Raw genomic sequence first — 15,833 nt, 5'->3', positions numbered from 1 at the left:
GGGCTCTCAGATTTTTGCCAAGCTAGACAAGAAACCGTCAGAAAGCCATCGCTGTCCCACCACTCTTGATTGGTATCAGTTATGGTTTAATTTGAATACGCTCGCTTTTGGCGCCATGGATTGCTGGGTAGACAATATTAGAATGAATTATAACCGGTCTACAAAAATGGTCGAAAATCTTCCGGGAGTCAAAACAAAAGTTCCATATTTCGGGAACACAATTGCGTTTGAAAACTTAAGCCCAAAGTCTTTCATGTATGGGTTGAATTATTTCTACGATTTGGTGCATCATCTTACTTGCAAGCTTGGCTATACAAGAACAAAAGATTTACACGGAGCACCATACGACTGGAGAGTTGCGCCAATTCAACAAACTGAATACTTTAAAAATCTTAAACTATTAATTGAAAAATCGTACGAAGAAAACCACAGGAAAGCTGTATTACTTGGCCATAGCATGGGAAATACTTACATCTACTATTTTCTTTCAAAGCAAAGTCAGAAATGGAAGGACAGTTACATTGATTCGTTTGTGTCCATAAGCTCAGCATACTTCGGCTCAGCAAAAAGCATTAAAGCTCTTGTTTCAGGTGACACTGAAAACCATGATTTTTTTATCAACAGATTGCTGATGCGAAAAGCTTGTAGAACATTTTCATCATTTCTTTACATGATGCCCCAGCCAAATCTCTGGCCAAGCAAAGCTCCTATTATTTACACGCTAAAAAGAAACTACACTGTGCATGATTATAAAGATCTGTTTGAAGATCTGGGCTGTGAAACATGTTATGAAATGTGGAAAGACAATAGCATGACTTTAGTGAATCTTCCAGCACCATCTGTCCCTGTGCACTGCATTTATTCGTCCAAAGTGCCAACATACACAGCCTTACGATATGTAAGCGCCAACTTTCCTGACGGAAATCCGGATCTGATAGAAGGAGACGGAGACGGGACAATATCTACTTGGAGCTCTTCGGCTTGTCTGAAATGGAGAAAAGATCAAAAGCAGCCGATCTACGACGTGAATATGTCAGGCAATAGTCACGTCGGCATTTTGAACAATCAGACTCTTTATTCCTACCTCGAGAAAGTCATCATGCTGTGAATTCTTTTCTGTTGAAAGAACTAGTGTTGTTGTGGACAACCTAATTTTAACCTTCTTCCAACGAATAATGAGTTTTTAGATCACACTGAGTAATTTTACATCTAATGTAAGCTGATTGATTTGCTTGCTTCTTATGAAAAAACTTTAGTTTCAATGTTAACTTTTTCACTAATTCTAATACTACAGTATCTCTTGTACTAAACTCGTAACTGTATTTGTTTCATGACAGCAGCTTGGTAATCTTTGCAAATGAGCGGATGGTATCCTGTAATGCATGTAATTGCAGAAATGGACATCACTTTTATGTTGTTCGCTCGGCTTTACATACTAAGCTTACACCGCATAGCAAAAATAAGTACCATCTGTAGTGCTTTATTTTTTTGTCTTTAACTGCAGGAATCTATTTTGTCAACGCATATTTAACGCCGTTGGATGTTGCTTATTCGTTATATCACTGGACTGTTTAAAAAACAATTTTGAAAATCTTTTGCTTCGTAATTGTCTCTAGGTTTCGTTTTATTTCGAAAGAAAACAACTTTTGTTTCGAAAAGATCCTTTTTAAAGAATCTTGTTAGAACCAAAAAACATTCGTTTTGAACAGGTCTATGCTTAAAACCCCAAGTAAGTTTTTTACCATGCAAAAATACAGTATGATCCTGAGGTTTCAAAAGTTGCTCAGTAAAATGTATTTATAGGCATTAAAACGTAAAACAACTCTCAATTCTTTTTTATATGTTTAGTTCCTATGTTTCAACTTCAAAATCAAAATTTTGTTACTGATTCTTCACTAAATGGTGAGTTTGTAGTACTCGTGCATTCAAGATGTTTTATTTCTAACTTCGAAAAGACGGGTTGATAAATTATCTACCTAACCAAGTGTGTACCACATTTGTAAATATTTGAAATCATAATTTTGATAGTTATCGAACACATAGCCAGGGTCATGATTCACGCTGACTGTATTTCCTACCATGCATAATAATCACTGGAATTCGTTTTTGGACAATTAGCTACGTACAGTTTATGGAACGTGCATTACTATGTGCATTGCTTTGTATGGTAATTGTAGCACAATTTCATTTGGGCTTCATGGGTTTTTATAATTACAGCATGCATCGCAGTTGTAGTATGCATTATTGTTTTGTGTATCTTATTGACTTTCAAGTTTTTTAATAAACCATGCAAATTGTTTGACAACTTAACTAATTTTAAACTTAAATTTATTAATTTCTTGTTTTCTTTATCATTTTAAAAATAAACTCTTCATCAAAATAAGAAAGTTTTTGCTTTTCTTGCTTGCGCCAGCACTTCCAGTTAAAAAAGAGCGTACCGGTAGTTCTAAATGTATCTACAGTAGGCTAAGTCACATTTTGCTAAATTGGAGTTAGGTTGGTTGAAAATCGGTTGAAAAAAAAATGCTTTTCTAAATGTTGTTTTAAAAATTCAGCACGAAAACCTGTTGAATTCCGCTTTGGCATGTCACAGACTTCACGACTTGCGAAACGTTTTGTTTTAAACGTAACTAAGTCTTGTTTCAAATAAAGGGACTTAATTTGGAACCTCCAGCTCTCATCATCCACATTTTCACCAACTGCCCGCACAGCCTTTCCTGTGACGACAACGACTTCAAAAACATTATTAAAAGTGCTTTTTTCTAGCTCCGACACTGGCGTGAAGCTATAAAAGAATGAATTTAGACATTTTGGACTTGAGCAATTTTAAAGAGAAAATAACCTTTACAGCGATAGAAAGCCTAACTTGCAACAAAGGTTTAAAAAAAAACTGTGATCACCAACTAAAAGACTTACTTTTACGTATTTATGAGAATGTCCTACAAACTATAACTTTACAATTTCGTGGTAATGAAGACATTGATATCTTTCTACCTGTGTTCCAGTTTTTCGATGTTAAGGAAAATCATTAGCTATAGAAGGATCCATCAATTACAAAGGAATCGAACGATTAAACATAAATCATAACATTTTTTACAAATGGAATAATATGCTGAAGAAACACACTTCCGCGCTATTGCATATTGATATACCGTACGATGAAATGCTATAAAAGCACTGCGTATCTTTTAAAATAGCTTTCCATGGACAGTTTTAGGTAGGCCTTCTTTAATGTTGATCTGTAATGACCTCTAAATGAGTGACTTTACGGTGGCAAAAGCTTTATCAATAAATTATACAAGTATCCGAATTTCACAGATTTACTTATCAGTAAATATTGTTTAATTTTCGACAAAGACAAAACACAAATCTCTTAAATCCAAAAAAGTACGAGTTGCTTTCAACAAAATGAGTTGGAATACTGAAAATAACATTTTCATAGAGATGTTTCTGATTTCGTTCTGGCTGAAAGAACTAGTTACATAAGAAAATGGAAAGGGAAATCATTTGGGTAATCCAGCTTGCACACTACACACAAATTTTCTTGAACGATGTTAACCCAGACAGCAAAATCCGCCGTTTTTTACATTAATTTAACGTCTTCAGACGTTTAATCAATACAAAAATGAAGGGCTTTGCTGTCCATGAAGTAGGATTATATTAAACGAATGAAATGTGTGTGTTTTTCAAACCAATAAAGTTTTAAAACGACGCAACAAGTAATTGAAGGTACCATGGCTTCCTTTGTGAAAGCAAATGCTATAGGTTGGCCAGGGTTGCAGCAAAAGTCATAGGAAGGATTAATGTGTTTGGAATCGAAGACTTTCTTTTAAAAGTTGTTACGCTGAAACTGTACAAACCTATCTGTCGCTAAATTTCATGGTTCTTTACAGTAAATGGCTTTGATAGAAAGAAGAAGAAGTGTTGGGGTATGCAGAGTTGTCCTTTATACAGTACAGCATATTGCGGAGTCGAATATTTGTCATCTGGCTTTGCACCAATGTAGTTGATCAATGTCTGCAGTGTTTTTAGCGCACGCAAGATAATTTCTACTTGGTTGTACCTGAATCACTTCAATGCCCCCTCTTTTCCTGACTTGTGCAAAGGGATGGGCAACTACTCATTCCAAGTCTAAAACGTTTGTTTATGTATGGAATTAAAAGCGTTCCAGTGTTTAAATCATTGGGTGACAAGAGTTATTTATTTCAAGCGACAGAAACTAAATTTCAGCTCATGATGTCATAGTGCTTGACCTAATTTTCATGGTAAAACAACACGTAACTCCATACAATTTATCAATGATGTCAACGTTTTATTTTTTAAAATTAGATTAGCAACGAATAGGTTTTAAAATGAACAAACCAAATCTATGTAAAGAAACGTCTTGTTTCTTTAATGATTCATACAAATTAAAATAGCATACACTTAATGCTGCCCCAATAGCTCAGTTGGTAAGCTCATGACTTTGTGAACAAAAAATCTTCAAAATCAAGCGGTGCTGGTTCGACTCTCGGGGTGTACGCTTGAGCAACGCATTCTAAGGACTGCTCTCCATTCAGCGGCACCTAGTGAATGGAATAATTCCCCGACAACAACACTTCAATAATCGGAAAACTTCACACTGCCAATCTCGGTAACCGGCCCTGCGTCAAGAGCCTCTACAAGTATGCGAAACTACCAGGAATAACCTATCAAGGCTTTGTCAGTCCGAGGATAAAGTTTCAAAAACCAAACCAATAAAGGTTTTTGAAATTTGCAGAAGGAATTATGATTGTTTTTGTCTTTAGATGGCGCAACAGAGACAACAATTTTCTTTTTTTTCACTTTAAAAATTTTTGGTAACACCTACAGTACCTTTTGGTGGGTGAACAAAGGATGGTACAGTCCTTGGTAAGATAATACAGTCTGGGGTATGTTCCTCAGCATCAGCCTGGAAAGATCGCTCATACGCCATCATCATTATCTTCATAAAAAGAAGGAGCCACTTGTCATTGGTGCAGTTTAGAGTGGAAAAATGAGACGCTAGTGTGAAGACGACTAAGACGCTCCATGCCTGTCTCAAGACCCGTCACCAGACTGATGGGCGGATGGGTGTTGAAGCTGAAAATGCAAAATGATTAACCAAGTATGTCTGCAGTCTTTGTCCATTCCGGACGCTCAGTGATCTGATCTGCGGAAGATAAAAGGCATGGCTAAACAATTAGAGTTTAACTCGTAGTTGTGTGCGTCAGCGCCCACACCCGCTTCATCGAGTGGCCAATCAATGACGCATTGCGTACTGTAAGTGGATGCCTGCGCCCAACTCCAACAGAGTAGTCTACTTACCTATCCTTGCAGACATGTAACCTGTTGAGCTTTGCCGAAAGGGAGTCATTGAACACCTCGCCCGTGAATCAAAAGATCTTAACCGATTACCCCACAAAAACTCCAAATTCAACTTTAAGAAACTTTTCTGAAACTGAAGTGAAGGCGCTCCTTTATACCAGTTGCTCTTCAATTGATCCGACCTTTCAGTGATCAGGCGACCAGCGAAGCACGTTATATGAAAGATATTTGAAATGCAGCATGTGGTGTCACCGACACCAGACTCCATGATTTATACTAAACCCAACGCAGATGTACCTTGTGTGTTATGGCATTATTTTAAGTTTGGTAGGTTATCATTTGCAAAGTGTGTTTGTTGAAACTTTATTCACTGTATTTCGACAAATATTGAGAACAATGAGCAGAAGGTGAGCAATAACAGTGTGCCCTGGGTTGGCTCGAATGCACTTCAATACGATTAAGGTACACTTTTGCAACAAACACTTTACAATTTTTTGTCACGCATTGGTCAGAGGAAACTTTTGCGTTTCTTCAGAAAAAAATAACCAATTAAAGTTGTGCAACATTGACGAAAGTGTCAAACCTCTTGATCGCAGTCGTCTGTCTGGGCCGTCGTGGTTGGAGAGGAGAGATTAACCTTTGATGATCTTTATAAATTAGAGTCAAAAAAAGTTTAGCAAAATATTTCAAAGCTATAATTTAATTCAATTACTTTTTTTTAGGTGAAAGTTGCTTTCTTGACAATGAAAACCTCTGCAGGTCTAAAAAGGGAATGTCTGAAAAATAATGCATGAAATTTAAATAGTTTATGCTGCACTTACAATGCGATGCTGCGTATTCATACTAATCCTAAGCCGATCAGGTAACTAAAATGGGTGGGTTTATTCCATTTGATGCTACCACGTATGCCACACTTGATCTCTTTTTGTTTAATGGCTGACAAGTTTTAAGATAACTCCCAGTCAGACCAACAATTTTAAGCCATTAAGCTTCACCCACTACAAAATTGAGTTTTTGTATTATGTCAATGTTTAGTTTTTTTTTGTAAATATTTGGTTTAAAGGAAAGAAATAACAAAGATGGAGAGTGATACGTTTATTAAAGAAGATCTAGCCGATCTTACAATCCTTTTGAAAGCCTGAATTCAAAAACTACATTAGTTAGAATTTTAAAACTTTAAGTTTATGCTAAAATTTTGATGTTTAATAGTTAAACCATTTTCTCGTGTGAAAGTTGATTTCGTAAGACAATTCACGTTTTCTCACTAAGCTGAAAAATATCTTTCCAAATATGATTTGTGATAGCTTGCAAAACTTATTGCAAGATTATGTAAGCCTAATGCAAAACTTCAACTCTTTTTTCTCAAACTCTTTTTTTTGACCTTTGTATTTCTTAATCTAAAGTCTACCATATGATTATAACTTACTTTAAAATCTTAGCATAGCATATTCTGCTCATCCATCTGATGGGTGATTAATTAAACAGTGACGAATGGAGCTAACTACTTCCGACAAGTTATACAATTAAGTTTTAATTATTATACTTAATACATTTTTTTCTTGAAATAAGTTTGGTGTTAAGTGGAATAAAAAATATCCCTAAACTTCTAAGAAGATAACATTCTGTGACTATCTTGTCTCATGTCTTGCATCACCAAGCTTAGGATAAAGTTTAGTTTAAAATACGAAAATGCAAAATGCTAGTAGGTCTAACCTTCTGTAAAAAAATGTGTTCAGCAAAAAAGTCTTTACAGTTGATTGGTTGATTGAATCTTTATCCTCGGTCTGGGAAAGCTTCTTGCAGAGCTTAATCCTGGCAGTTTCGCATACTTGTAGAGGCTTTGAATCACTGACGCAGGCCCGGTCACCGAGATTGACAGAGTGAAGTTTCCGATTGTTGAAGTCTTGTTACCAGGGAATTATTCCATCCATTAGATGCCGCTGAATGGAGAGCAGTCCTTAACGTGCGTTGCTCAAGCGCACACCCCGAGAGTCGAACCAGCGCCGCTATTAATCTTGAAGTTTCTTCGTTCTAGAAGTTGTATACTGACACACAATATATAAAGCTCAATAATAATAAATACTTTTTTGCCAAAACAAGTCTTACCTTACGTAAATAGCAGCGTTATGCAAAAGACTGAGATATCCTTTGAACGTATCTGCAAAGATCAGCTTTCCGTCCAAATAGTGTTTCAAGGCAGTAAAATATTTGTGTAGCGTAAACAAAAACAATGTATTTTTATTTCCCAATGCAAGCTACATTTTCTAATGGCTTATTGAGCTGTGGAAATTATTTTATGCAAAAAGACACTTTTTACAAAATATTCGAGTTAATCGTAGTCGAAAAATAGCAGCTTTTCTCTTTGTGGGGATTTTTCGAAGTAAATCTGAAACCAGAACAAAAACTTGTCTGACCTCTTGCCAAATGTATTTAGCAACGATCATGGCTAAGAATACCAATGAAAAGCACCGACGTTTTGCTCAAACCAACGATTTATGGAAATGAGTAACTTTATACCATGATTTGGCAATTTTGTTAAGGAAGCAGTCAAAAAAGAAGCTGAATAAGTGTGATTGATGATTAGACAGTAAAAACACTAAAAATATTAGACACTAATAATAAGTAGGCCTACTAAAAATAAGGATAATTTTTATAGTGTGTATTTTGCACTTGATTGACTGTAAACTAATCAGGCATATATTGTTAACCTTTTATCAATCCTTCTGCTGATTAAACAATATAGTTTACTACACTCTTTATTTCAGTCGTTTCCTCAATTAATGCAGCTGCCATTGTCAAGGTATGAGAATGGACGACATCTTTACTATGACAAGCTGCACACTACCGAAATGTTACAGCAAAATTTAGTAGCCTACCTGATTTCAGAAAAGTGTTTGTTTTCCAGACAAGTAAAGAAACCCTTTGAAGCATCAGTAGGCTAACTACAGGGTGGGATAACCTTATTAAAACATATCTAACCTTCTCGATCGATAGCGTTTGTCATCTGTTTTAGTTTATTCTTCCATCTCGCAGATACCAGAAAGTTTGTCACCAGAAAGGTAAGACGTCTTGGAGTCATTTTGTTCTCATCCAGCTGATGGAGATCAATTATCATCTTAAAATCGGAGTAGGTAAACCAGTCAAATATTATATGATTGGTTGTCTGCGTCATCTCACTGACACGTAACAAAAGTCTTCGTGGTTCCAAGTGTTAAACAAGTTTGAAAACGGTTGATGCTCGTACAGCAAGAACATCAAGCATCGCTACTTCTAAAGCGCAACCATTGCCTTGAAGTATTTTGTTCTTGTTATTCCAACATGGAATTGCAGTTTTTAAAAAATTTGAACACTACGGCCATTGTTTTAGTAAATGTCAAAAGTGCAAATTTAATGAACATAATATTATCTTTGAGTATTATTCTATATTCTAATTAATAAATGACTTGTTGAAGAAAAATTTAAGATGCAAAGTAATCTATTTTTTACCTTAGCTGAGTGATAGTTAAATTATAGTCAATAAATTAGGAGAATTGGTTCAGAAGCATTTCTTTAAGTTATTATTTGAAGTGTGTTGAGATGTCAAATGAAAGTTATTTAAAGCCACGACACGACGGCAAGTGGTGCCTTCCACACTGATTTACGACAAAATATTTTAATGAATACTGGAAGCTCAAATCGGCGAAAAGAATGTAGTAAATCCGTTTGATGAAACGTTAGTCAGAAAGAAGGCATGATTTGCTTTGACCTCTTTTTCGCATTCATTGGATTGAAAGTACATTCCTAACTGGAACGCTAATGATTTCATATGTTAACTTTGCCAACTACTTTACTATGTTTAAATGGGAGACTTAAAAATGCTGCCAGATCTTTGGATTGATCAGGATGACACGGCAATTAGCGATTTTATTATGAACAGCCAGCAACCAGAATGTCACAGTTCCACTTCCTCCTACAAGACTCCCATGATTCAATTTAACTTCAAAGTAATTGGTAGATGACATGACAGCTGGACAGACCACATGATTAGTTGATTACCATCTTGTTACCAAAACTATTTTACTGTCCGCCTGACATCATAACTGATCAACACCAGGTTCTGTCAATCAAAAACATCCAAATCAATCAACTATTAGTCAAATCTCGTCATGTGAAGTTGAGCAACGCACATCAAGCACAAACATTCTTAGCGAATTGTCAAGATTAAGGTTTCGAAATGGCTTTCGCAGTCGGCGGATGAATTAATATTTCTCAACTAATCAAAAACAATAAAAACTATTAATACTACAAAAAGTGCTCAATGCTAAGCAAAAAAGCAAAGCAGAAAAAATTAAATCAAATATAGTAATAACTATATTTGATTTCAACTAATCAAAGTATATTTTGCACCTTTATAAGGAAATAACAACCAAAGATGTGCATTTTGAGAGTAAGAAAAATCTCAGCTTCCATTGAGGATGTAATCTGTCGGTGCGGGTAGTATTTCTCAACCTATAGATTTTACATGTGCTCCGTTAGGTTTGCCTGTGTAAATTTCAGAATCTTGAATGTTAAACAAACGCAGTGAAAAGCAAAATTGAATACAACCAAACAAAACATCATCTTTCTAATAAAAAAATTCAACAGAAAAAAATAAGCAACAAAAATAAATGTATTTAAATGTCAAGTATATCCCAAAGCCTTCTACCGACTCCCGTTTGCATAAGCAATTTCAACACACTTTATCAAGCAATTGTTTAACAAATATTGGTCATTATTCAAAAAGATTTCTTTAGAAGGTTAATCACAGGAATTTCCTATAGTTGTAGACACGTTGAATCAGAGCAAAGTAAAATGTGTTTTTCTGCAAACCACATCATCCACTGAATGCCACTGAGTGAAAAGCAGTCTTCGACGCCAGTTGTTCAACTGCACACGCAGAGAATCGAACCATTCCTGCTTGCTTTTATTGTTCAAATTTTAATGCAAGGCTTGTCAAGTGTACTGATATCTCACTACTAAGCTGCGATTATGGGAAGATTGGTTTCATTGTGCAAGAAAAATAGGTGGCAAAATTTCCTTCAAAATCATGGCGCTCAGTCAAAAGAATCAAGAATATTTTAAGTTTTGTAAATATAACTTGTTCTCATGTGTTTTCAGAAGCTTGAAAAGATATATTAATATAACGTCTTATTGAAATTGAAATTTGGCAAGATATAGGCTACATAGGTATACGTCGTTGCTGAAGTGCAGTTATGCCACAAGAAGATGTTTGTTAAAAACATAATTTTTAAATTTCAAGTTTCAATAAGAGTAGAGCACGCACCACGCCAGGCACATGCAATACAACTATGTTTGAATTAAAGTGTAAATTACATTTGTTTATCGTCATGCGTAGTTATTAAATCAACCCGTAGAGCAAGATGAAACAAACTTACACTCAACAACAACAACAATAACAACAAAAATACAACACAGTAGCTATCTTGGGATAAGCAAATTACAGGCGTGCGGATCACATTTTAGCTGTGTGTTTTGCAGTGGCTATATTTCGACTATCTTCGCTTATCTAGACTTACAATACTTTTCATGTCATGTATTTCTCGCCGAGTGGTGCAAATATTGATTTGTTATTCTGTTGTATTGTGTAGACTTGTATTGTTCAGTTTCAAAAATACCATCTGTAGTTACATTAGAAATACCACAGCCTATTTCTATCATCAAAACTGAACATATATTTTAAGAGCAACATCCCAGTCAGCAAATCAGACTTTTGCATTGATTCGATGTTTGCAAAATTAACAGGTTGGCTTTGAATTGCAGCTGCAAATAACAAAAATGTGTTTTGATTTGGGTTAGGTGATCAAGTAGATCATTGATGAAGGAGCAAAAGCACATGAGCACAATATATTATTTTAACATGTCCATCTTTTATCAATAGGTTGTATGGTTATGTTTTTACGATTGATGTATATTTTTCAAGCTGTATGAGTGGTCATTTATATTAATTGCTTAAAATACAAAATGGAAAACATTCGGGCACTTTGAAACGTCTTTAGAGGATGAAATGTTTTTTATCGAAAAAGAGGACCATGCCACCCAGAAAGAGGACGTATGGCAACCCTAAGTTTTGATGAAGTAGAAACTTAATTTCTAACTGTCGCTTTTACTCGAGAGCCTATCTCGATTTCCTGATACTACCATCATAATCGAAAAAGTTTAAGTAGTTTTTTCTTGTATTTATTTTGCTATAACCAACCTAACAATGGCAAAAGTTTGTGTTGGGCTCGATGAACTGCGATATGATCTCTAGTATGTCACTGTAGAATCTTCAAAGTAGCCTAAGACAGTTTTTAAGACGAACACTTGAGAATATTTTCACGCATTTCTTAAAAAAAAAAGACCAGTTAAAGTTATGCAACACTGTACATTACTTTATCTAATAGGTTTTTAATTGCGTAAGTAGGCCTTTTTCATATCACAGCTGCTCAATAATTACCGACCGCTTGAGGTACTTGTAGCCCTATGTGTAAAATTCTAATTTGACTGTATCTCTTTCTAAGCAGCCGATTGTAGGAAGAATTGACAGTGATAGACACATGTTTTGCCCATGAGGTTGGGATCGTCAGTATCGCATCACCAATTTACGCCACAAAAATTCTCGATCACGGTCTTTACCAGTCATTAAATTCTTACCTCTGTGAAAAGAAAACAACAAACCAGCAAGCGCCAAGAAAAGACATCGTCCCCATTATTATTTAGTATTCGATATTGGCTTTCTTCTTTTTGAAATCTAACACAATATCTACACTCCATTATTTAATTTATTATACGGGTAAATTTATTAAACCACTTAAAAAACAGTTCAGAATACAAATAATCTGGTGATAGAATTCAATATCATAAGAGCATTAATTATTGTTATTGCAGTGATTTGATGACTATTTCAAATGGCCATGACAATATTTGCAGCAAAAGGCAGCAGATAACGAAATTATATTTTTTTGACAGCAAATTGATCTGATCTGTCCTGTCAAGTCAAATGTTTTCTTAAGATTTCCTCTCTTGATAAACATAATCATGCACTATAAAAATATTGCAGCATTACCATTTCTCCGGGTGGGCCATTTGCTTATGTGAATAATAACCACCTTTCAGAGTTTATCTGCACCATAAAAATTATCAAGAACACCGTGATTCTGAAGAAGAAGTAATTCTACTGAAGAACGACATGTACGTAAAAGGTGTTATGTAACAAGATTACTAAGAACTATCTTATGTAACAAATTTATACGATAAGTTTATTTTTGGTTTTGGATTCTCAAAGTCTACAAAATAGTTTGACACAAGTTCATGTTTTTCTGCAACTTTTTTTTTTAATCAGAAACGATTTTGTTTAAATACTCTTCATCAGAGCATTTGTAACTCTCATACCTTATTTATTTTTGGGGAACTATTGAAACTATGCAAAGTAGCGAAACGTTATTCTCGTTGTTTATGAAACAACAAACGATACTTCACATCATGGCGCTGCAAAATTTCATATCAATTGGTTTATCACGCTGATGAACCAACAAAATTATAGATGATAGACTGCTGTTCGTAATTGAGAGCTTTTCATAGTAGGACAGATTCACACTGAAAAGATTATTCTAGGAAAACATGTGACCCCAATAAATATTTCTCAATAGTGAAACTTTACGTGCATTGGTAATGAAACACTCATCAGTACATCAGCTTCAATTGTGCAAACGAACAGTAAATTCACTTTTACAGCATCTGCAGTCACAAACGTTGTTTTAAGTTATTTTGTTTTGATTCTAATGATGCTTTCAAAGCGAAATATTATTTCATTGGTAGGCTTAAGATGGAAATAGTGGTGTAACTTTCATTTACAATGTACCCACATTGATATGGATCAAACTACCACTTGAAGCAAACTCATTTCTTTGATTCGGTTGTGTCCGATGTTGTTGTATGTTCTGCCCGATTCATTGTAAGAAATAGTTCATTGTAAGGACTTCATTTTTATTCGGTAAGGTAGCCTATACTTAAATGAAATGTGAACAAATCCCCCTAGGTGTTACATTAAGAAATCAACTGTGTTGCATTAAAATCGCTTTATGTTTAAAATAGTATGATCAGACTGAGGCAATTTAGTTCAAGCCAACCGTCTTGTTTCTGGTATTTCATCCAGTAACTAAAAGCGAAAAACTAGTCAGTGTAATCTTGAAAGTAAATACTGAAAATCAGTTCTTAAGAAAAAGTAGTCAATCAGTCATGGGCTTTGTGGGAAAACGTTTTCATGTGGCAATAAAGGCTAGCAGTTATCACGAACATTTTAATTTTTGAGTATTTGTATTTTGAACAACAGTAAGCTGTTTAAAAATACTACTCAAAGTTACAGTCACTGAAGAATCATATTCAAACTGAGTAATCCTTCGCAAGTTTTATGATTTTTTCAATTGGGAAATTTCAAAAATACTTTCGTGGATAAAATATTTTTTTATTTCCATATACTAAAAAAATTATTTCTCAATTCAACTTATTTCATAACATTTTCCAACATAGTCACAACCCGACTTGGAGTCAAATTGCGGCAACGTTATTTCTGAGTAAGTGGTATTCATATGTTGTTGGCAGGATACAGCTATTTCTATGTTTCTTCTATGTTGAGTAACATCATTTCTGCATTTACAGCATTGCCAGCTGAACCCCGGTATTTTCTATGTTTTTCAGCTTATGAAAGTGCTCTCGATGAACCCACATCCGGTGTAATTACCAAAAAAGAAACATATTATAATTTCAATGTGGACATAAAAGTTAATGCAAAAGTGTTGAAAAACAAGTAATTTTTTTAGCAATTTCAACACAATAAAAAAAAAATTTAAATGTAAATTTCTGAAAAAAAAGCGTGATTATAGTCAATAAATTTAATCTTTGGTCAGACAAATATTGAAGATTCCCATGAGTTTTTAAGATTTGTTGAGTTTTCGTATACTATAAATCAGCGGTCCCCAAACTGGACGCCGGGGTGTCCTGATGCGCAGCGAGGCTTAGCCAGGGGCGCCTTGAAAGTTGCGCTTTTCGCAATTCCTGCTCTCGTGCACAAAGTCTCGTGTTTTCGTGCAATGCTTTTCAACCTTATTACAACTTAGAAACACTTTTGCAATTACAAAAATTGTGGAACACCAAACGAAATTCAACGAAATTGAAGTTGCATTACGGCATAGCCTAACAATTACAAAACTCACAATTTTTATTTATTTTTACTTATTTTAGTGCGATTTTTGGGTTTGTTTTGAAAAGCATAACTTTGGCATTGGGCAGAAACTGACGAACTCAATCTGGTAATCTCTCCTTGCAGAAAACCGATGAGTATGATATGAAGACTGTGATATGTTTGCATTTGGATGCTCTAATCTCACATTTTGAGAAATACTTTTCTGCAGACATGAAAAAGTACAATTGGATAAGATATCATTTTGTTGATAATGCAAATACCCTTCAGGAGTTTACATCTCTGGAGGCTAAAGAACTTAACGATATTTCTTCAGATCTTACTTTACGTTATAAAGCTCTCCATACACTTGTGCCGTTTGTAGCATCATACTTGTGCGATGCCTGTGTTTTTGCGGTAGCAGTAATCAAGTCGTAGTGCCGCAATAAGATTGACATTGAACGTGAGATGCGTGTTCCAATATCAAACATTGCACCGCGGTTTGATAATATGTGCATAAAGCAACAAGCTCGCCTCATATTAAATGCTTTCAGTATTTTGCATTTTGAACAAACCTGATTTTATGATAACATTTTGATATGATTTGAAATTTGCAAATTTTTGGATTCATTATGCATCGCGAGTGTTTATAAGTTGTCAACAACAAAAAAGTTTGAGAAACACTGCTATACATCATTTTCAGAATGAAGTTTCTCATCAATCAAGCAATTATTCCTTTTTTTTCATACGATTCGACCACAATATTAAGAATTACAATGCAAGGCATGTTGAGAAATAGGATGAAAAATCTAGAATTTCGAGCCTTGCAAAATCTTCCATCTTATTCCACACTCAAAAGCTTCCGCCATTCCATTAAAAAGAACAAAGATAAAGTTTCATCGCCATAATATTGATCCTTCAAAATTTTAAGCAGTTAAAATAGTCTCAAAATATCATACAGCTCTGGAATATTATCCCAATATTAAAATAACCAACTGTGGAAACTATTACAAAGCATGGAAAATTCTTTCCATTTCTTACAATAACGTGAAAAAACAAAACAGTTTCACAGAAGGTATAGCAGTGTTGGTTGGTCTGTAGAATTATCAGGTTTAATTCTAAAATATAAAGCACATCACGCTATTTATAAAGGTTGAAATTTCAGTCTTTTTATCGAACTTCATTTACACCAAAAAAAATAGAGCTTCAACAGTTGTTAACTATGACCAAAAAAGAGAAACTAAAATTCTCAGAACAAAATTTTTTACTTTTTGATAAAAATACGCCTGGTCATCAGATGGCTACATCACGT

At 34.7% G+C, this 15,833-nt stretch overlaps 1 pseudogene; it reads left to right on the top strand.

Moving 5' to 3' along the window:
• The first annotated feature begins 457 nt into the window (after positions 1-457).
• Positions 458-1,108, top strand: LOC145773837 (lysosomal phospholipase A and acyltransferase pseudogene; annotated as a pseudogene).
• Positions 1,109-15,833: the final 14,725 nt, after the last annotated feature.

This window comes from Aplidium turbinatum, chromosome 7, assembly GCF_918807975.1.
Source record: "Aplidium turbinatum chromosome 7, kaAplTurb1.1, whole genome shotgun sequence".
Classification (NCBI taxonomy): domain Eukaryota; kingdom Metazoa; phylum Chordata; class Ascidiacea; order Aplousobranchia; family Polyclinidae; genus Aplidium; species Aplidium turbinatum.
This window is presented reverse-complemented; position numbering and strand designations above follow the sequence as displayed.